At 39.4% G+C, this 23,307-nt stretch overlaps 1 long non-coding RNA gene across 1 annotated transcript in view; it reads left to right on the top strand.

Moving 5' to 3' along the window:
- Positions 1-14,808, top strand: part of LOC117596123 (uncharacterized) — a 120,582-nt gene extending 105,774 nt beyond the window's left edge. The window contains exon 3 of the long non-coding RNA XR_004577288.2: positions 13,237-14,808. This is a non-coding gene — a long non-coding RNA (uncharacterized LOC117596123). The remainder of the gene's footprint in view (positions 1-13,236) is intronic.
- The last annotated feature ends 8,499 nt before the right edge of the window (positions 14,809-23,307 follow it).

Below are 23,307 nucleotides of genomic sequence, written 5' to 3'. Positions count from 1 at the left end.
CAAGAATTCTTACTTGTTAGAATTTTTACAAATTTTATGAGATAGATTTTCGAGAGACGGTTTTTAGTGTAAAAAATACAGACAGGCTACACTCTCAGAAAAAAAGTGCTATCATCAAGGGTGCATGCATCTTTAGTACCTTAACTTGTGCCTAGAAAAGATGCATGCAATTTACCTTTAAAGCTTTATTCTAAACATTAATTATTGTCAAACTATTTATCATAAATCTTCTCAAAAGGTACACTATATCCATATTTCCAGGTGAAAGATACAAGGTACAAAGAGTACCACCTCGGTGACAAGGAAAAGGGTAGTTTAGTACTATTTTTTTCCCCTGAAACTATACAATATATACTACAATCCAAACTATTCAAATCTTAAGCACATTAGGATTGAAGCCAGTAGTGCTTTGAATTCCTCAGGTTTCTACCCACAGAACCCAAACCATATTAAAGATCAATCATGTTAATCATTTTAAATGTGCTGTATCTATTAACAGATTTACTTATATTAAAGTACAATTCCAGATAACATTAATTCTTAAAATTTATTTATATATAAGAAGCACTTTAGTGTAAACTCATCAGCTCATTCAAATAAATTACAACTGCATCAACAGTAGCCTAGTGGACAGAAGTCGATAGTGTGTTAGAGTCATAAACAAATGGACTAATAGTAAAATTAGGAACTCTCTCACAGACCCCAGTTATCATACACCCAACAAAAGTCAGTAAACCTCTGCTTGCTAAAACAGTTTTGCAAAAGATTTGCTTTAGACCACAGGTTCACAACCCTGGCCCTGGAGTACCCCCTGTCCTTCACATTTTAGTGTTTTCCCTGCTCTAACACACTCACCTCAACTCAGTAAGGGCTGTTAATTAGCTGATTAATTACATCAGGTGTGTTCAGCAGGGAAAGCAGTAAAATGTGCAGGACAGGGGCTTGTCCAGGACCAGGGCTGGGAACCTGTTCTTTAGGCAAAGACGCAGGAGCTGTCCAGGTGCTGAAATCAAAGAGCAAGCTAACGGTGAATGAAGGCCACATACTGCAGTCTTATTAATGCAAGAAAATGTTTGATTACAAATACAACCCATACTTCATGACTATAATGTAATCTGTATACGCAGTGTATGTTTATTCTTGCATTTTTAACAATGCATGCAACAGCAGTCATACACAAGAAAACACATGGTTTAATGTTGACATAAAGTTATATCACTGGAAAACCAACAGGTGGTGAACAGAACTGTCCCTCTGGATTACAATATCAGCTCTCTGAGTATAAACGCATGGAACTGTAACCCCACTTCTAGCTGCTCAGATGGTTGCAAATGAGCCTCCATGATTAAACCCTCTCTGTAAAGTGGAACAGTTCCCACGTAGAGAGAAGTGTGTGAGTACACAGGAAAGCAGTCCAAACAATCTGGTTATCACATGGAGCGTTTAAATAGTGCACAACATTCCTGCTGACCTGCTCTGATCAAAGATATACTTCAGACTAACCATGAACTTACCAGGATATGAGGCATGTGGAAGAAAATTACTGAAATCTTTAGTAACCTCACTATCCTGTCAGAGTCACACTGAATCCCAAGCCTATTCTGGGAACACTAGGAGCAAGGTGGGGACACACCCTGGATGAGACAGCAAGGTGCTAAGCTTAAACAGTTGTTTCACTGCATACACAAAAAACCAATATGCAGAAACTCTTATGAGACGCATGTGTTGAATTAGGAATGACAAGGTCTCATGAAATGGTTGAGTAACTGCCATCGCTCAGCTTCCCCCAAGTGTGTATGTGTGTGTACGTGTGTCTCCAAATCCTCTCTCACGTTTGTGTGCTCGTACGTATTTAGCAGTATGCAAATCCTAGACAGGGATTTGCTTAACCAGGGAACCATGCATGTTAGTGATACCCTGTCTCAAGATACACACACACACGAACACAAGCGCGCACACACACTCCCACTACTCTGATCCACTTTTACACTGATTATTACACCGTCCACACTGCAGAAATGCTAAACTGGTTTAGAGGAAGCACAGATCCAGGATTAAAACACAGCAAAAGAAAGATATTTTAAACTTCCTATTATAGCTCCATAATCTGACTACACACACACACACACACACACACACACACGATCAGAAATAAAGCCAGGCTGCTTAAGTTTGAGCTAATTCAGTTCACTTTATGTTTCTTGTTGAAGAATATATCCTTCTCTTAAGTTCTTGAGCAAATAATAAAATGTGGATTGGCAAAGCAAATGGTTAGGGGGAAAAGCCTCATCAACACTGAGAAACATAAGAAAAAATAAGAACTATTAGATTGGAAATTGGACAATCTTTCCTATAAACAGATCTATTGAGGTCAACTAGATACAATATGAAGCTGTCCGTGTTTCATACTGTACAGCTGTCAGATAGTTAAAGTGAAGGCCACAGGAATACAGCTTCTATTGAGGCACCATTTTTTTTTCTTTTTGCTGCAGTATGTTTCTCTGTACAAAAGAAGTAGCACAAGAACATAGAAGATTAAGTACTGCCTGGAAGGCGAATCTCTCATAGCTCATATTTGTGTTGTTTGCACTTATTTTTGTATTTCTTTTAGTGTCCTTGCAATGTCTGTTTGTACTGTAGTTTATTTCAGGCCCGTCGATGTTTAAGAATGTGAAATTTTATGTCAGCAGTAACATTATTGGTCTTCAGTGGACTGAAAACAAAGCAACAAAGCAAATTAGAAATGTGATGGTCTATAAGGACTTACCTTGTCTGTTTTTGCATTAATACTGTTGTGTTTTCTGATTTATTATTGTTTTATTTTTTTTTTTTTTTGCTGCGGCGTTTTTGGTTTTGCTGTTGTGTTTTTGCTATCTTGTTTTTGGTTTCGCCTATTTTTTTTTTTTTTGATTTGTAAATGTGTTTTGCCACCGTAGAGGCCAATCTTTCAAGCCTTTAAATTCCCAGACTTACATTCCTCACTCTCGAAACTACACACATTTTTGATTAGTTTCTGTAAAGATACTGAACAATTAATAGTAACTACAGAATAATATGCTTTAAAATGAAGAATTGAATAATAAACCAGCAGTTATAACTTCAAAATGTCTAAATGCTTTTGGCTTAGCATGAACCAGCCAACCAGATTGAATCAAGGCTCTAGAACAAGTAGACTTCTAAACATTTCTAAAATAAATTAGCCAAGCAGCAGTCACAGGCAATGTGAAGTATTTGGCTTGGTATTCTTTTTATTGCATCAACACTTTAGACAGGATTAGTTGGAAGTGCTGCTGTTTTTATTTCCCCTACTAGTCAGATGTGATGTAAAACTGTGAGAGAAGAAGAGTGGAAAAGAAGAGAGGTTATAACAGGTTGTATAAACATGACCGGAGCAGAAGGGGAAAGCAGATCTAAACTGTAATTATCTCTGGGGAAGGGAGCTTTGTCTCCATCACCTCCAACTGTGAACGAACTGTCACTGTGGCTCCACATTTACTTACCTGATCCACCACGCACACACTCTCTATTTATAACACGTTCTTCACCCCTTCACTCTGTTTCACACTTTCTCTCTTTTTATGCCTTTTCTCTCTCTCTCGTAAAAGGCAAGTAGGCGGTGTGAACGCGTTGCTATTATTATTTCCACCTATAAATAGACATCTCTTGTGTTTCTGCTTTTTTTTCCTCTCCTCAGGGCCGTCACAGTAGAACCCAGCTAATAGGAACTTCAGTACTTGTTTGAGGAGTAAGCTACCACTCATTTGTTCTGAACAAGTCATTATTGCAACCATCGCCAAAGTCACTGAAATTGTAGAGAGGCCATACAGGTCACGGTTTGCCACCACTCCAGGGTCATGGCTAAAGGCCTTGAGCCCTTTGATACCCACATCTCCCCTGGTGTTTTGTTTCAGCCCAGAGGAAAACAATGAACTTGACAGACAGCCAAATTTGGCTGGTTAGTGGCTGGTTCCGGTTACTGCCCTATTATGCCATGTGAATAGACAACAGGTAACAGAATCTGAGTAGAGGCGATGGAGCTCCAGGCCGGGCGCTTTGTCCAGTCCCAGCCTTGATTACCTGTAGGTAATCGCCATGGCTCAGTTAGCAGCCACTTTATTCTCTCAAAGAAATAATCATCCGATCAACCTGCCACTACTTGGGGGGCAATAGGGCACTGAACTAGAGTAGATAGCACTTCATACTGAAATGCTGATGTATATACAGTAAATTGAAGATTGTTATTTCAGTCAAGTTAAATAACTTTTTAATTTTACATAATAGTTATATTTACATGTATTCATTTATAATCCATGTTAGCGTGTTTGGTTAGCTCCTTATCCTGTTTTACTGTCAGCCCTAAACAGGGAGCCTATACTGATTCTCTAATTCTAATATTTCTCTATTATTCTCTAATATTTCTTCAGTTTGTTTTATACCCTTTAAACGTTCTATGTAGAACGTGCAACTGAATATTTCCCTGTCAGAATGGGTTCGTAGTAGAACCATGTTAGGAAATGAAAGAACTCTTAACTATCCATTGAACAGTCCTTCAGTTATTTTTTTTTAACAGTGCAGTTTCTCAGAAACCAAGCATTTAAGTTGTTGTCGAGTGAATGAGACTTTAAAGACCCTTTATACAAGCACGATTTCGGAAAGGGGTATTTTGTATTTTTTTTTAATCTCATAAAATAAAGTCACCTGTATCACTGATTGATTTAACACTTCTGTCTACATCTTTTTTTTTCCCCTCAAACCAGACATCTTTGTAAATGTCTGATAATTAGAAATCCTGGCTATTATCCATGACTCAACTAAAGCCTTGAACAAGTTATATACATGTCTAGACATTTAACCGATTTTTTTTTAATTTGAAAGATTTCCAAAAGCCTAGAAAATCTGCCAGTTTACAATCGGTCTGCTGTGCCTTGGCAGCCAAAGATAAATAAAATGGCCGCTAACACAGCAAGCACAACCAACGTATTAAGAGAGCTAAAGTCACATATATTTCATACTATAAACCTTTTGCAGAAATTAATTTGAGTGGGCTGATTGGTCAAATTGTGAAATGTAGAGCTTCAGTGGGGTTTTTAACAAGAAATAAAAGCCTAAGATAATTTAGATTTAGATTTAGAACATGTGGCATCTGATTTAGATTTGAACATGTGGTGTGCAAGTGTTATTACATCATAAAACATAAGAGCCAATCAAGTTCCATAACATGAATATGAAGGTCATGTAAGACCTGTTTATCATGCAAAGTGGGTGGGGTGGTTTGGGATGTAGTGATGGGGCATTTCTAATTTGCATTTAAATACAAAGTTGATATAGAAGAAATAAGACAAAAGTAACAAACCACCACATCATGCAAAGAGAGAGAGAGAAATAGTGTGCAATCCATCTTTAAAAATATAGTACCCATGAAAACACTAGCATTGGGTGTACAAGTGTTCATTTTTGCATATATTTGTAGTCAAAAAACAACACAAATTATATTATTTGAGTGATTTAAGATGCCGTTTTAAATACAATACCATAACATAAAATTAATTTGGTTATGCCAATCAGCCTGAAAAAGAGAAAGAAAAAGAAAAAAGTCCACTTTTAGTCCATGGCCACAGCAGCTCTGGCATGTTTGTGTGGTTTTATTTGGCCCCTGCAGTCCTGCAGTCTCCCGCTTAGCTTGCAGTGAGAGCAGAGCAACAATGGCGCCCTGCGGTTCTGCTCCGGCCTCCTCCCTCTCCTGTGCTTTATTCACTGCCCCCGGGCCACCGAGAGCAGGCCAAACGGACCACTAAGTGACAAGGGGAGAAAGAGTGAGTGACATTTCGACAAAAAAAAGAAAAGAAAAGAAAAAAGAAAAATAAAAAAACTGTTCTGATCTTTGTTTTTGCCATCGACCTGAGTCACCATGGAGAAGGCAAGCGTAGTGCGCACTAGAGGACAGCGCATGTGCACGTGCACGTGCTTGTGCACCTTTAACAGATGTTTCTTTTCTGAGCCTTGTTCAATGGAAACGTGAACAGGCATTTTGTTTATATGTCAATGCACATGAGGCCAAGATCTCTAATGATTTATTGGCTTGTACATCACTCTGGCTAGTATATAGCATTTATAAAAATCAACATGTCAATAATGCAGGTATTCAAGACTGTCATGTTGGAGAGATTAATGAAATTGACGGGACTCTTGGACGGAGTCCTAAAAGGTTTGCATGTTCAAGTCATGGGGTGTCCATAAAAAAAAATCATTGTACTATTAATAGAAAGGCATGAATTAGCAGTGGATCTGGACTGGATTATTATTTTCAGTTTAGTTATTCGTTCTGTGAGGTTTTATTGCCTGGGAGGATGTTAAATTTAAATAGCAGCGTTCGTTCCCTGTGTGCAGGAAGTCGAGAAGGCATTTTTTGACCACTGAGCTCCAGTCTTGAGTCCTACTTGACTGCAAAAGCATTGCGTTCTTACAGCACTTCAACCCCCCCCACCCACCCCCCCAAGATATTTTCAGTTATTTTCGTCTACATTTCATTTGAAGTTATTTCATTTCACGTTTCATATTTTGAATGGTAAAATGGGTTTTGTAGCTTTGTACAATTTCTGACGGTGAGACGTTACACTTTTTTAAATTCAGTTTGACTTGAGGCAGAGCTGGGAAGTGTTGGGAAGTCCCAGATAAAACACCTCCTCAGATATTATTCAAAATACTAATGGCAGAGAATGACCAAACCCCATAGCCCATCTATGCTTAGTTACTGTTGCTATATTGGTCAGGCTGCTGAAAATTGGAGGTTGTCATCATTTCAGTAGCTACCACAAGAAGTCAGTTTAAGGGATTAAGTGGAAAAAGTAGAAGAAAAGTGTACGACCTTCTGTATGTGTTCAAATTGTAAATAATTGACCTTAAATTGCCCTAAATTAAACAAATAAAAGAGAGGAATACAAGAAAGAAAAACTACTTGAAAGGGTTACATATCGAAGCCCATTTCTGGCAAGTAGAAAAGGAAAAAATACATTCTTGGCAGAGTCAGTATGCCAAGGTTTTGACTAACTATCTCACAATTCTGATGTATTATCTCAAAATAGTTAACTTATTATCTCATAAGTAAAAAATTTGAGATAAGTTGAACTTTTGAGATAAGTCCAAATTTTTCGGGGCTATATAATTTTGAGGGTTTCACAAATTCAAAAATTCATATGTCACAATCTTTAGATAACAAGTATAAAAAAGATATAAAAAAAGTCAAAATTTATGTCATCATAAGTCAAAATTGTGGCATAAAACAAGTCAAAACTTTGACATAAGTCGAAATTTTGAGACAAGTCAGAATTTCAAGATAATGAGTCAGAATTTTGAGATAATAAGTCAGAATTCTGACACATGTCAAAGGCTTTGATAACTCTAACCTTTCTAGGTAATAAGTGTAAATTTTGAGATGAGTTAGAATTTTGAGATAATAAATCTGAATTTTGAGATAAGTCTACTTTTGAGATAGGATGAAATTTTGATATACTGCTGCTGCCAAAAATAAAGAAAAATATGCATTTTTTTCTTTTCTACTTGATAGAAAAAGGGCTTCCACAGTTGCTGCATAGTTACATTAACACGTTTCAAGCGAACATATGTGAATGGTTCAGCAAAAACCCAGCTAACATTAGCTACTTTTGGTTTGCTACTTGTTACAGCAGCATTTTTGTACACATGACTTATTATTTAGTTCCAACTAATCAGCAGATGAAATTACTCACCTTTGCGCAGAATGTTTTGTGTTATAATATCTGTGTTTTGCTTTATCTGTGTTTAATATGCGGGAGACATATTTTCAAGTTTAAATTTGGCTGTAAATTTGGCTTGGGATTCACCAACTGTCAGAAATGCCTTGTTCATGAGAGACCAGGAGAAAGATCAGGTGAGGTTTTTCCAATCTTGTGCCCACTGTAGACTTAGATTCCTGTTCTTTGACTGATAGAAATAGACCCTGATGTGGTCTTCTGCTACTGTGGCCCATCTGGCTCAAGGTTCAACATGTTGTGCATTTTGAGATGCTCTTCTGCTCACCACAGTTGTAAAGAGTAGTTATTTGAGTTACCATAGCCTTTCTGTCAGCTGAAACCACTCTGGTCATTCTTCTCTGTCCTCTCTCTTCAACTAAGCCTTTCCAATCATTCGTTTCTAGTACAGTTTTTTTGGACTTCTTTTAGTTTTGTCCTTGTGGGATTTTATATTGTAGATTTTTTAATAATCAGGTTATACAAACATACATTTTAATGAAATGGCATTCATTCATCTTCATTAGCCTCTTTATCCTGGTCAGGGTTGTGGTGATGAAATAACAAATAATTACACTACTATACTGCAAATTTATGTCTTAATTTATATTAATAAATTCACATTCCTTTTTGAAAGAAGGTTGTTAGAGGTCAAGGGAAGTCCTGACAATTCCTCAAAATCACACGTTTGTCTTACTATCCTATATTACATTTAATATTATATACATAATATTTAATGCAGCTAATTAATGCTATGCAACACTTTAACCTCAGAAAGGAAAAAATGAATCTTTTTGTCTCTTTTAGTTTTTTCAGTTTTTGTTTTTGCAGTTTTAGTTTTTTCAGTTTTCGTTTTTGTTTTGTCCAGCAAAATCTCCCTATAAGGTCAAAACTGTCAGATATGCATATCCTATCCTAACCTACACACCCAACAACACACCCAAACAGAAGAAGAAGAAGAAGAAGAAGAAGAAGAAGAAGAAGAATTTATATTGTGCCTTTCTCACACCCAAGGTCACTTTACAATTATAAACAAACAAATACAAAAAACAAAAAAATAGGGTCCTCCAAAAGCTGCCCGGATGTCATTTCAGTGGCTACTCATAGCTACAGTAGCTACTCATAGTCCTACTGAAGGCCTACACAGGTACGTCCCACACAGCCTGTACAGCTGCAATGCCAGCAGGCAACACCACTCAGAACACTGTGCCATGGATCCACAAAGTGAGCACAGACACCATGCTGCACAGAGCGCTGAGCAGTCCCGAGACCACTCAGAATGATCATACACACTCTCTGCCATCGACGAGAGCAGCAGGCACATCAGGCATAGTGGGTCAAGTCCTGGGGAAACCCACCTCACAAGTTTGGGTCTGGAGCTTCACCACAACCAGCGGACAGAGGGACAAACACAGCAAAACATTAAAACAGAAAACAAGCATCAAACATACAAACGGCAACACACAAACGCAGAAAAAAAAGAAAAAGCTCTCTCACACACACAGACACACACACACACCTACTCCAGCTCACACTATCTGCTAGAGCTCATGCTGTGTCTGCCAAGATTGAGGAGGTGTATGTACAGGGGTGCACAGTGAGATGAGGTTAATGAACAGAGCTTAGTGATTCTCTCTCTCTCTCTCTCTCTCTCTCTCTCTTCCTCCCCTTCTCTCTCACTCATTCCGCTGCCTTTTCTCTGTCCTGTCCTGATTCTTGGCTCCTTTGCATGTTGTGGGATTCTGGAAGTTTGGCTGGCGCTGAAACGATTTCTCAGGGCTCATTGCACAGGGGAAGCTGTGTTCGGCTTTGTGTGAGACTCAGTGACCTCTGAGAGAGAGAGAGAAAGAAAGAGAGAGAAAAAGAGAAAGACAGAGAGAGAGAATATTTATGAGCATAGTATTTTCAACCTAAAAACCCAGGACATTACTGGCATACCGTTACATGTAATGTTCAGGTTTTCCATCATTCAGACTTGCACCTTTCAGGCAGTATTGTACTAGGATTCACACAGTCACATTTGCTATGAACTTCCAAATTTAGCAAAAGTGACATTTTTTTCACCAAGTTTGCATTTTCAGCATGTCTTCTGGCGATTTGCCCATAAATTAGCATACCCTGTACTGATTGTACCTCACATCTGACAAATAATTTCATCCTCATCACAAATCGCCAACAGCTCCTTTATTTCTGAAACAATTAGCTTCTAGACACTTCTCCTGTTTTTCTCCTTCGTTGACTCTAGGCATTTCCTCTTGTTGTTAAATCAGCCGTCTCTAAATGCCTCATAGAATAGTGCTTCATAGAATAAATAGTCATCAAGGCATCAACCTTTTTCCTGGTAATATCGCTTCTGTTCTCACAAGTTCTCTAGATAATTTCATGGCAATCATCAAGGTCTCATCCTGCTCAGTTGTTGCGTCAATCTTTCTGGGATTTCAACTCTTGATGGTTTCATGCTAAACCTGTTGCTGATTATTTTCCGTAAGTTCAAACATAAACGTCCATATGTGAAGTTAGCTGTGCATTGAATCGAGAATAACTAACACACTGAAGTAATTTTCCCTTTAAATATCCACCTTGAATGACTTGCATATTAATTTTTATAATGAATCTGATGTTCGCTACTATCCAAATTTATTTTGTAATGAAATTCTAAGTCAATTTTTACTTTGATTAATGGTTTCGTACATTACCCACAATGCCCAGTGATAGTAGCACCAACAGGAATTCATATCTCTAAATAGAGCGATGCAGCAATGCTTTAATCCTTTAGTCTGTGCATCTCATCGTCTGTATACTCTGCTCAAATAGATTTTAACTTTCATGCTAACACTACCATAAACACCATCGTGCTTGTCAGCTTGTAGATTACTACCCAGCGATCCCATAGCTGTACTGCATTCTGAAATTTTGCATCCAGCGTTTGCTGTCTCCACTACGTCTATGATGGATTTCTCATTCACATGACATTGAACGTCACTGAAAAATGAGTAGCAGAAAAGAAACTCTTTTGGGTTTTTTTTAGGAGCTAACAATAAAAAACTTGAGCTTTATTTCTTATGTTTGAGATTGTTGAAAAATGTTCTCCTTTTAAAGTCCATTGTAACCGCACTAACAATGTGCAGGACATCCAAGAGGCAGACTGCCTCTAACTTCACACAGGATTAAAGAAAATACAGCATCAACCCACAAACTAGCACCAAAATCACAAATATTTCAATATAAACAATTTGTTTCTTGATCATTTAGATGTAGACTTCACCTTTTGATCCCAAAAGTCACTATACATTTATCTTTTTCCAAGGACAACACATACATGTCTACATTTAAACCATTAAGTTTAATCAGTTTGAATCTTAAAAAAGGATCCATCAGGGTTTTTTTTTCTCAAGAGGTATGTAAGGAGAAAAAAACAGCATCTCTGCAGTGTGATAACACTGGAAGGAAGTTGAATCCTGTTGTTCTAGGAATCTCACCAATGCATTGTTGCACATGCCTTTTGAGTAAAAAAAAAACTCTCCCTCTCTCTCTCTCTCTCTCTCTCTCTCTCTCTCCCTCTCTCCTTCCTATTACTTACACCAATGTTGATCTTAAAGCAGTCAGGAAGAGCCAAGACAGTGAAAAGTGCGAGAAAAGAATCCAGTAGCCATCTTAGATGACACATTCTTTTCAGCCACATCCTGACTGTAAGGGAAGCTGTCACCACATACACCACGTACACTTCCTGATGTCAGTTACCTCAGGCTGGGACAGCTCATACTTCCAGCAGGAATTTGTTAAGCAGGAACCGGTCACATCCACCGCAGAGCTTTGATAAAGCATCGTCTTTTTGTTCAAAGTGCATAAACTCATTTATCTAATGAACAGGCCCATCTCAAACCGCTCTCTGAGCTCTCCTGGTTTGGACAGATCAAACACAAGCTTTGAAGTCTTCAGAGCTTCAATTGATTTGCTTAATGTGTCACATGCATTTGGATAAAAACCTAGCATATGGAGAAAGTGGAAGAATTCATCACCACAGCGATGAACATTCTGGCTTCGTGTACACATTATTAGGGATGTCACCAAATATAAATACTTTATTCAAAATGAACAGGTAATGCGTCTTAAACTGGTACAAATACTGATATGAACAGGAAGGGCCCGTGTGTATCAGTAAAGTCCACCTTCATTAACATGAACATGTGGCACTGAGTGACGCATTTGCAGCATCCATTTATTCATCCGAAGCTACTTTATTTTTATGGAACCAACTAAATTTGTTAAAAAAAAAAAGTATATTAAAAAAGTAACTGTGCTAGTGTAATTAAAAGCTGCCTTTTAAAACTAAAAGAAAGAAAGAAAGAAAGAAAGGGATAGATAGATAGATAGATAGATAGATAGATAGATAGATAGATAGATAGATAGATAGGCAGGCAAACAGATAGAGAAAGAAAGAAAGAAAGAAAGAAAGAAAGAAAGAAAGAATCAGTGGAATGCAGATACAAAGCTGGCTATTCCACTTTATCTTACACACACACACACACACACACACACAAACTGTCCTTACCCTCTGTCCATCTGAATTTTCCATCTTCCTCCATTTCTAAAAAAACAGTCAGAAAAGGTGAACAAGCAATTGTTATTACTACACTCTCCCCCCTGCTGCCAAATCAGCAATCAGCGCCCTAAATAGCCCCATCCTCTTCCACCACTGCCCCATTTTCCATCTCTTAACCTGGCCGCTCCCCAGGCTGGGCTTTTAGTGTGTCAGGCAGTGTGTGTAGGGAGCGAGGCTGTAATGGGGTGCGCTCAGCAGGGGTGAGAGGGCTATCGCGATGGAGCAACTGCCTAAAACTGCAACTGCCAGAATATGTAGAGAGAAGAAAGGAGCTCTGAAGGATGGAGGACGTACCACAGCCGGTGGTGCGGGGGCATAAGGGTGCATCCGGAAAAATGATTCCTTTCTTGCATCTTCATCCTGACTCCCTTACTGCTCTTGCTTTATAAAATTTCTAGTTACTTTTTTGTGACTTTATCTCTCTTTCTACTTTAGCGAGATGTTTTTCTGGTCTTTGGTCATGTTTATGAGTGAGATGAGATCTCTCTCTGTGTTCCAGTTTATATGACATTAAAGCAGCATTTTGTAATTCTAGTGAAATATAATTGCAATTATCCATTTTCCTCAATGGACCACACCTCCTCTGTTGAAACTTCATGCCTCTTGAGTTGCTTTTCAGGAAAAAGCAGTACACCGAGCAGTTCTGATTGGAGATGGATTGGCTAATTTCTGGGCCAGAAAAATGTAAACAGAAGCCTGAAATAAAGAAACTACTTGTCCATTGAGACTCAAATTTTTTCCAGGGTGTTTTTTCACAAAAACAGGCCTAGAAACACTTTCAGAAACATTACAAACTGAGCATACTGTTGAAAAAAAAAATTACAGAAAAAATTCAGAATTGCTCTTTCTATGTTCTCTATCCAACAGGTTCGCATGGACATTGGCTAGATCTCCAGCAGAATGTGTGGCCCTAAAGGACAACCCTTCAGAAAAAAACGACCTTGAAACTGATACATTCCCAACAGCTATACAGATTTTTCCTATAGACTAAAATAGGATACTGTCATATTCTGTTGCTTAGAATTTCTCTAAGACCAGCTCTTCCGAGAATTTCAATGAAACTTTTGCTGTTTGTGACACAGATGCATCCATGGCTGTCCTTCAAGTTCATCTAAAACCGGGTGGGCCGAAACCAATTTCCTCTTGTGTAAAGCCAATCTATTCCATGGCTATTGTAGCATGATTAAAAGGCTAAAATGGTTTAGTTAAAATACTCCTAAATCCATAAATGTGTCACACTGATTTCAAATAGGTTTGTAGTGTAGTCATACTGCCCCCTTTTGAATTGAGATGCTTTTTGGACTGAAAACTACCTTCATTTTTTTAAACCACCAAAATTTCTCCAAAACATTGTGAGAGACTGATAAACTCCTACAGAAAACGCTTGCTTCAACTTATTGTTGCTACTGAATTATAGGGTGTACTTATTTTTTCTCACCTGACTTCTGAATGTTGTTTTTTTTTTGGGGGGAAAAGGTTTGGTTTCTGTTTGTTTACAGAAGTTGGGGAGGATCACACAATTGATATTTAGGCCCTGAAAAATAAAAACCTAGAAATGAAGGAGAGTGTACCATCTTTTCCCATGACTGTATGTAAATGTGTGTGTGTGTGTGTGTGTGTGTGTACCTGGCCTTACCGGTCCAGCTACCCCACAGTCCTGGAGGTCAGCCAAGTCTCATCAATTATCCGTAAGCCAATCCTGCGCGTGAGTGGGAGGGTCTGAGGATCATGTTCTGGTTAATTGGGCCTCCATGCATCAATGTGGCACCAATCAACCTTCAGCTCCTCTCAGGCCTGAACTTCAGACGTCTCATATTCAACTGCTGATTGGACAGATAAAACTGACAAGGAGCCACGGCTAGTAAACAGGATGTGGGAGAGTATTGCTGTTACGAGGATGATTAAATTTGCTCTTGGATTAAGCTTCCTCATTGTAACTTGTGTTTACACAATCTTCATGACCTGTGTGCTTAATCACATGCATGTTTGTGTAAAATGGCGAAGACGTTGTCACGTTTTTATGTACATCTGAATGTTGTAGTTTCCAGGCTGCTTGCACAGCTGAAGGATTTTTATTTCTGGAGCTATTTTTGTACTACATTCATATATTTACACTCTAAAAATGGCTGGGTTAAAAATAATCCAGTTTGGGTCAATTTGGAAACCCTGTGCTCAGCGCGGTTAGCTTGGGTTGTTGACCCAGCATGCATGATTGAATTTTTTAACCCAACTAGTTGGTAAAAATGACTATATTTCTGGGATGTAGATACCCAAGTTGTTATGATTACAGTCCTCATCTAGCATACTTCTGTCAGCAGACTAACACTGGCTACATGTAAAAAGAAAAATATACACTATGTATGTAATGAAATAGAATATTGACAAGTTCAATTAAACTGGAAATTAACTTAAATGTGAAAATAAAAAACATTTCTTGCAGTTGCAGCTGAATTCTTTTACGTTAGACCTTTTCTGGTTGCTGCTCTGTCTCAAAAGTTTCAGTGGAAATTTCCAGAAAATAAATCTTGACGCAATATGCCTATTTTCTATCAATGTTGTCATATTTTTAACATCTTACTGTATAATGGTGGAACATAATGCAACTATCTGCATTTGTTCAGTGCTGCACATATCTGTACCTGTATTCAGATTTAAAGCTGAAGTGGGCGTGACGTAACGCAGACGTTTTTTTTTTAATGCAAATTAAACACGAAACCTTCCACTACACACTCGAAAACCGAAACAGAAACAAACAATTCAGATGTAGAAATGTCAGCAGTGTCAGCAGAGTGTGTGAATTCTGGCTCTGATAGTTTCTCAGCCTCAGCTACATCACTCAAGTTCATAAATGGTCTTAAACAGAGATGTGTGCGGGAATGATGGTTGTACATATAAATACATACTGATATTTTCTAACAAATTTAGTTTAGGTACTGTTTCCCAAAATATAAACAAGCTATTAGTCTCACTTAAGAGTAGACTCAAGTTGCCAAGGACCACACGTTGACACGACACCTTGGTCTTGCCCACATGACTTTATCGCCCTGTGAACCTTTTTGATATATTTTGGAAAAAAGAAAGAAAGAAAGAAAGAAAGAATGTAAATAAATAAATAAATAAATAAATAGTGCGCCTCTTATTCATGCCTGTATTTGTATTCATTTAGAAAACATCATCTGTTCATTCTGAATAATTTTTTTTTTTATATTTCGGTTACATAACTAACTTTATAATATTTTATCAAGTGGTATAACTGCAACTGTGTTGCTATCAGCCCAGTCTTCCAAAATTATGTAATAGAGATGTCTTTCTCAGGTAGGGGGTCATGAAGAGAAGAGAAAAGATAAAGAGTGAGAGTGAAATACAGAAAAGAAGAGAACTCTGATCAAAGATACCACTAATCTCATTATAATCCTATAATAATCCTGTTATGAACACGTTCTCAGTGCTCCTCTCTGTAATGCGATCTGGATTAAGACTCAACAAGTGGAAGTGTAGAACACACACAAGGGACCGTGTCCAGCTGAGATGCTTTCGACTAGGTACATCTACACACACACACACACACACACACACAGACATGCATCATGCCATGGTAAGATTTACCTGATCTGTGTAGGAGGGGATTCCAGTGTTTGCATGTGTGTTTGCGTTTGTGTGCGTGTGCATGTGTGTGTGTGTGTGTGTGTGTGTGTGTGTGGTTGGGGGTGGGGGGGGATCACTGACTCCCACACCAAAAGGCTATAATTTGGCTGGTATTGTTCCCCTTATCCTCTCTATCTATCACAGTGCGGTAAGTGTTCCTATTCAACCTGTCCATCAAAGAGCCAGAGGGCAGCTTTCATCTCAGATCAGGTAACTGCACAACACTTCAGCAGGTTGGATCTCCACGGCAAAGAGAGACCCAAGAGAGACACTCCCTTCAGCAAATACACCCTCCACACACACACACACACACACAAAACTCACGCATTGGTCAAAACAAGGGATTTAGGGATTAAGTGCTTTGTAGTCCTTAAATCTTTCATGCAATTGGTACTTACTGTGTGAACTTTGCTTCTTTTTTTTTTCAGGCAAATTTGTTCTTCGGAGAAAACAGAATGCAGGTTAGTTTTGAGGAAACATGAAGAAACATTGTGATAAACAAAAATGAATTTAAAATTACTACATATTTTAAGTTTAAAAACGTATTTTAAAAAAAAGGGAACAAGATACATATATGTTTCATTTACAGTTTGTCTCTTCGTCCAAACATGAGTCATCTCATTTCTGAGAATTTTTTGGTTTTGGGCAGAAACAGTAGTTTCCATATTTTGAATTTTTACAACCTTGAAGGGTTTATAGAAAGTTATGAAGGCTGCGTTCTTATTTTTAAAGAATAATTAACGATTAAATTAATTAGCTATGTCAGTGTGGGGCATGGTGGCTTAGTGGTTAACACTGTTGCCTTGTACCCCAGGGGATTGAGGGTTCAAATCCCACCTCTACCCTGTGTGTGGAGTTTGCTTCGGGGGTTTCCTCTGGGTTCTCTGGGTTCCTCCCCAGTCCAAACACATGCGTTGTAGGCTGATTGGCATTTCCCAATTGCCCATAGTGTGCAACTGTGCCCTGCGATGGGTTGGCACCCCATTCAGTCCCCAAGTCCCCTGGGATAGGCTCCAGGCTCCCCGTGATCTTGTGTAGGATAAGCGGTACAGAGAATGGATAGATGGATGAATATGTCATTGTAAGCAACATATGTTAAGATGGTCTCATCAGTGAAGATAAAGGGATACTTCACAATTTTTAACCTAATTTTGATTTACAGTACATGGACTAGAAGTCAGGTGTTTAATTTCATAAATAAACAGAAATAAACAATTAAAGTGTGTGTGTGTGTGTGTGTGTGTGTGTATATCACATGCATTCAAAATTACGACTATAAAGGTCTTAAGATGAGACAGACACAAGAAGATATGTTACCAAAATAACACTGGAGTATTCCTTTAACATCTTATCTTTTGCATTCCCGTCCTTAAGCATTTTTGTATTTTAAGAATCATTTTGAGGAACAAACTGGAAAAGTCTGCAAGTTGAAATTTTAGGTCTTTAATATCCCACAACTGAATTATGAAGTGTAGGATAATCTATTCATCAATGTTGCATTTATCAGTGACATAATTATCAATTTGCATTCAGCACTATTATGACTTAAGACCATAATGTTATGACAAACCTTGACTAAAATTGTTTAGTAAAGCTAATTTGGTACATGTGGTGTACATGTTTGGAATACCCACTGGGTCAGTTCTGAGACGTGTGTGTGTAATGTATTTAATGGCTCCAGCTCGTCTCAGGGTACTCCCACCCTGCACATGTTAGTGTTTTCCCTGCTCTAAGACACCCACAGGAGTGGCTTTTAATTAGATGATTAGTTGATTCAGGTGTTATAGCAAGGAAAGCACCAAAATATGCAGAGAAGGGGTACTCCAAGACCAGGATTGAGAATCATTGTAATAGTGTGTGCGTGTGTGTGTGCGTGTGTGTGTGTGTGAGAGAGAGAGAGAGAGAGAGAGAGAGAAAGAGAGAGAGAGCTCCCCAGGCACCTGGCTGGTTAATTAAAAGAGCTAATTACATACAATTACCGCTGGAGCCTCCTACTCTGACAGTGCCCTCTCATACTTTGGAGAAAGTGTGTGTGTGTGTGTATGTGTGTGTGGTTGGGGGGGTGTCATAATTCTCTGCTTGAGGGCTCAGCTGGCACAGCCCCCACCCTCCATGGAGTTTTGTCCTGAAGAGGAACCACCGCATGGACCACCACAAAAGCGAGTCAAGTCAAGCACCTGCAAGACTGCGAGAGCTCCAGGCCAGGTGCAGGTTTTGGCTGCGAGAGAGAGAGAGAGAGACACACACACACACACACACACACACACCACTCCTCTGCCACACATGCACACTAAGCCCAACTAGGCCCCTTCGCATGAGTAAAACTGCTTGCACGTTCACCTGGTCCATTGTCCTACAGCAGCTGTGCGTGTAGGACCCACAGCTGGCTTCAACCTTTTTGCCGTTTTTACACCAGACAAAAACACGTCGCTTCAGACTTAACGTTAAATTGTTAATAAAGCATAACCATTAGCCTGATCGGTTCGGGTGGCGAATTGCACACTAAAACAATTCAATTCCAGGGCGCGTTCATCAAACTGTCAAGCCGAGAGCTAAATTTTTAATATGCTGTTGCAGCGTGAAACCAAAGTGAGACTCATATGCACGTGCACGTCTGGAAGTGAACAGGTGGGAAAAGAAGAGTAGCTAGGAGGACAGCGCAGAGGAGAGGAGAGGAGAGGAGAGGAGGGGAGGAGAGCGCAGTCTCTCCCACTGGCTCTGCTCTCTCTTTAGTCTCCGCTGACCTAAGCTTAATTGGCCGTGTAATGATGTCGACCCATCCTGGTTCCCACACACTCAAAGCTGAGCCCTCCACTGAAAAGCCTGAAGGGAAGAAAAGCTCTGTGGTACAATAGACCGCCTCTCTTTGCCTGGCCTAGCCCCGCCCCTGGTGAAGCATTTTACCGGTTAATTAGCCAAAACTCTGTTTCTGCAGAGCAGCAACATGTGCAGAGAATCTGTGAGAACAGCAGCATGTCCCATGGTTCATTACCACACACAGCTCTATACATGCTCATTACACACATTTCTAAACATGCTGATTTCCACACACAGTGTTATACATGCTCATTACCACACACAGCTCTATACACGCTCATTACCACACACACTGTTCTTTACACACTCATTACCACACACTTCTCTATACATGCTCATTACACACATTTCTAAACATGATTTCCACACACGGTGCTATACACGTTCATTACTACGCACAGCTCTATGCATGCTCACTGCCACACACACTGTTCTATACACGCTCATTACCACACACTGTTCTATACATGTTCATTACACACATTTATAAACATGCTAATTTCCACAGACAGTGCTATACACACTCATTACCACACACAGCTCTATACACACTCATTACCGCACACAGCTCTATACACACTCATTACCGCACACAGCTCTATACACACTCATTACCGCACACAGCTCTACACACGCTCATTACCGCACACAGCTCTATACACGCTCATTGCCGCACACAGCTCTATACACGCTCATTACCACACACAGCTCTATACGCGCTCATTACCGCACACAGCTCTATACGCGCTCATTACCGCACACAGCTCTATACGAGCTCAATACCGCACACAGCTCTATACACGCTCAATACCGCACACAGCTCTATACACGCTCATTACCGCACACAGCTCTGTACGCGCTCATTACCGCACACAGCTCTATACGAGCTCAATACCGCACACAGCTCTATACACGCTCAATACCGCACACAGCTCTATACACGCTCATTACCGCACACAGCTCTATACGCGCTCATTACCGCACACAGCTCTATACGAGCTCAATACCGCACACAGCTCTATACGCGCTCATTACCGCACACAGCTCTATACGCGCTCATTACCGCACACAGCTCTATACGCGCTCATTACCGCACACAGCTCTATACGAGCTCAATACCGCACACAGCTCTATACACGCTCAATACCGCACACAGCTCTATACACGCTCAATACCGCACACAGCTCTATACACGCTCATTGCCGCACACAGCACTATACACGCTCAATACCGCACACAGCTCTATACACGCTCGTTACCGCACACAGCTCTATACACGCTCGTTACCGCACACAGCTCTATACACGCTCATTACCGCACACAGCTCTGTACACGCTCATTACCGCACACAGCTCTATACAGGCTTATTACCGCACACAGCTCTATACACGCTCATTACCGCACACAGCTCTATACACGCTCATTGCCGCACACAGCACTATACACGCTCAATACCGCACACAGCTCTATACACGCTCATTACCTCTTACAGCTCTACACATGTTCATAAACTCACACAGCTCTACACACGTTCATTACCACACACACCTCTATGCACCTTCAATGCATAATTTTAGCTGCTAGAAAGAGTAATTTCTCCCCAATTTGCTACAAGATACAAGGCCTTTAATGCACAGAACATTAAATGAGATTGCAGATTAAACACTTGCCGCTGTCTTGTTCAGCTATTCTCCTCTTAAAGTAACCCACAGGCTTGTCATTAAGAGCAGAATGTCGTCTCCAATATTCTGATATAATCTCTCTCTGCATCTTTGGCATATCCCCGGTGGCAATGTATTCATATTTTTTGTAGGAAGAAGAAGAAGAAGAAAATAGTATGGGAGTATTAATTAGGTTAGTATACGTGCTTGTCCTTGCGGCAGTTGGCAGGTGTCGTAGCCCGATACCAACTGACACACAGCCCTGTACTTTGAAATCTTTTATTTGAAGAACTCTAGTTGTTCAAAGGTGTGCTGTCCTACACTACATCTCATTAGCACAGATGTTTAATGGTATATTTAATGATATGCTACCCTTTTCTGGTAGGCTTTTAACCAGTGCTTAGCTTTGAACTGAAATGAGCAGCCAATTACCCATGAGTGCTAGCGCTCAACATGAAACCCACTCATCCACTCTACTAGCAGAGGACTGATGTTGTGGCCCAGGGTGTGAGGTTCTATAAGGAAAATGAGACAGATGTTTCCATTAGATTATATCACAGGGGAAGAAAGGTGCGTAGAGTCTTAATGAACTGCTTAGCAGTGTAGAAGTGTAGCTGCTAACCAAGCATGACTAATGCTTTAACTCCAGATACATACACAGAGCTGATCAGAGATCTCATTTTAATCACAGAATCATCCTGATCTGATCTCACTCAGCCCTCAGGATAGGTAAGATCTTTCCTGCTTTTCCTTTCTTGCTCTTTCGTTCACTCACTAGGGTGAGACAGAGGACAGAGGACGATATCCGGCACATTGTCATCGATGAGGTCTGCTGTGTCTGATAAGAGCAGCCGTAAAATCAATTACTCTGATTGGTTGAGAGAGAGAGAGAGAGAGAGAGAGAGAGAGAGACAGAGAGACAGAGAAAAAGAAAGTGAGACAGTAAGCTTTTGCTGCTTGAGTGGAAGCTAAAAGCAGAAGGTTAGAAGGTAACCAGCAGGGAAGTTCTCTTTTTCCCCACAAATTTTTTTTTTCAAATGTTCTTATTTTTTTAGTGCTCACTAGGAGGGCAAAATCTTTTCATTCTGTCTGCTGAGTTCAATATTCATGAATACAAAAATTATTATAGGACCCGATTGTCCCTGAAATTAATTTTTTTTTTTTTTGGAAATTAGATTGATCCTCCTTTTCAAGCTACCACCATTAAATCTGTCAGCACGTATACTTCCAAAGCAATTAAACAAAAACATAAAAGCTTTTTGTTTCCAAAGACATATACACACATTCATGTCCGCTTCTTCTTCCCTTGTGTTGTACACACTGATGAATTCTCCGTACTGACCCACAAAACCCACACATCACTCTAATACTTTAGCACTTTACTATGATCAGAAATGATATAGCAGATTCTCTTTTGATATTCAGTCTTCTGAGGAGCGCTTATGCAAATCAAGGCTTTTAAATCAAGATGTCTTTCAGGTTTCAAGCTTCACAAACCCATGGCAGCATTTCTTATAAAACGTACCACATTTACTGTGCAGACTGAAACCCTGGAGCCTCCAGCAAATGGTGTTCTTTCAAGATATGTAACAGGGATGAGTAGCTTAATCGGATTTGTCGAGGCAAGCTGTCTATTAAAGTGTCTTAAGACTGAATTAATCACCCCTGGGCACTGAATTAAATAATACTAATAATAATAATAATAATGATAATAATAATAATAATAAGAGTGTTTTTACAGCTTTGAGTGTCTCGGCTGTTTTTCAGCCTTGATGATGTTAGAACCATTTCAGAAGACAGTATTATGGGGTTTATTATATTCAGTGTACGGCTGTGAGATTCATTTATTTTTAGACAAAGCAAATGATTTGCTAATATTGAGCAAGCCTAATTAAAGCAATATTTCAGATTTATTTAAGACGTCTCTACAGTGAAGCTTGAGAGCGTGACATAGTGCCCAGCTATGGACGCATTAATCAGGCCAAGCTGTTCTCAACAGTGGTTGTCTCTGGTTGGTTTTATTAACCTATGTTGGAAATTTGGTTTCCAACAACAAGCCAGCAATTGTATAGCTCAGCTTGGCCACACACAGTGTCTAAAGCCTAATGAAATCAATGCATAGCATTCTTGCTTTCATTCCTGTCATTAACACATCTTTGATGACTCTCCTGCCTTCATTGTTATGGTTATTTGGTTATTTGTTAGCTGTAGTAAAGGGTTTTAATGAGTTTGAGCAGCAAAAAACAGCCGGAAAATCAACAGAACAAGACATAAAATGCAGAACAAGACATTGCAACATCATTCAATTTCCTCTTCCAAATTAGGTTTTACAGAGCCAAACTACTTCATATACACTTGACAGCTGACATAACCTTCGTTCTTTGGTTGTGTACTTTGCTAGCTAATTAGTAGACCAATATGACTCAGTACATAGTTTGCAGGAAATTGACTGTGCAAAGTGTTTGAGCCATTGCTACTGCTGCATTGTGCTTGCTGTAAGTCCATTACAAAGACGCTGTTTGACCATGACTGCTGGAATAAGTGGATGACCCAGCACTTTCCAAAGTACTTTTTGATTGGGGAAAAAAAAAACCTTTTCTACCCAAGCACATGGACAGAGACAAACTTTCATGCCTCATGCCTCCATTTCAGCTGGGGGTTGAGACTGAGAAGTAAGAATTAATGTTTCTCTATGAACTAAGATTCTCTTTCCTGCTGCTATCTTGCTAAGGTGATGCTCTTAACAGGAAGTTTCCAAATCTGTACACTCTGCTCAAACAGATCAGCTTCCAAAGTTTCAACTGTCTTTCTAACA

This window comes from Pangasianodon hypophthalmus, chromosome 26 (assembly GCF_027358585.1).
Source record: "Pangasianodon hypophthalmus isolate fPanHyp1 chromosome 26, fPanHyp1.pri, whole genome shotgun sequence".
Taxonomy (NCBI): Eukaryota; Metazoa; Chordata; class Actinopteri; order Siluriformes; family Pangasiidae; genus Pangasianodon; species Pangasianodon hypophthalmus.
Note: the sequence above shows the minus strand (reverse complement) of the source record. Positions and strands in the feature narration are given on the sequence as shown.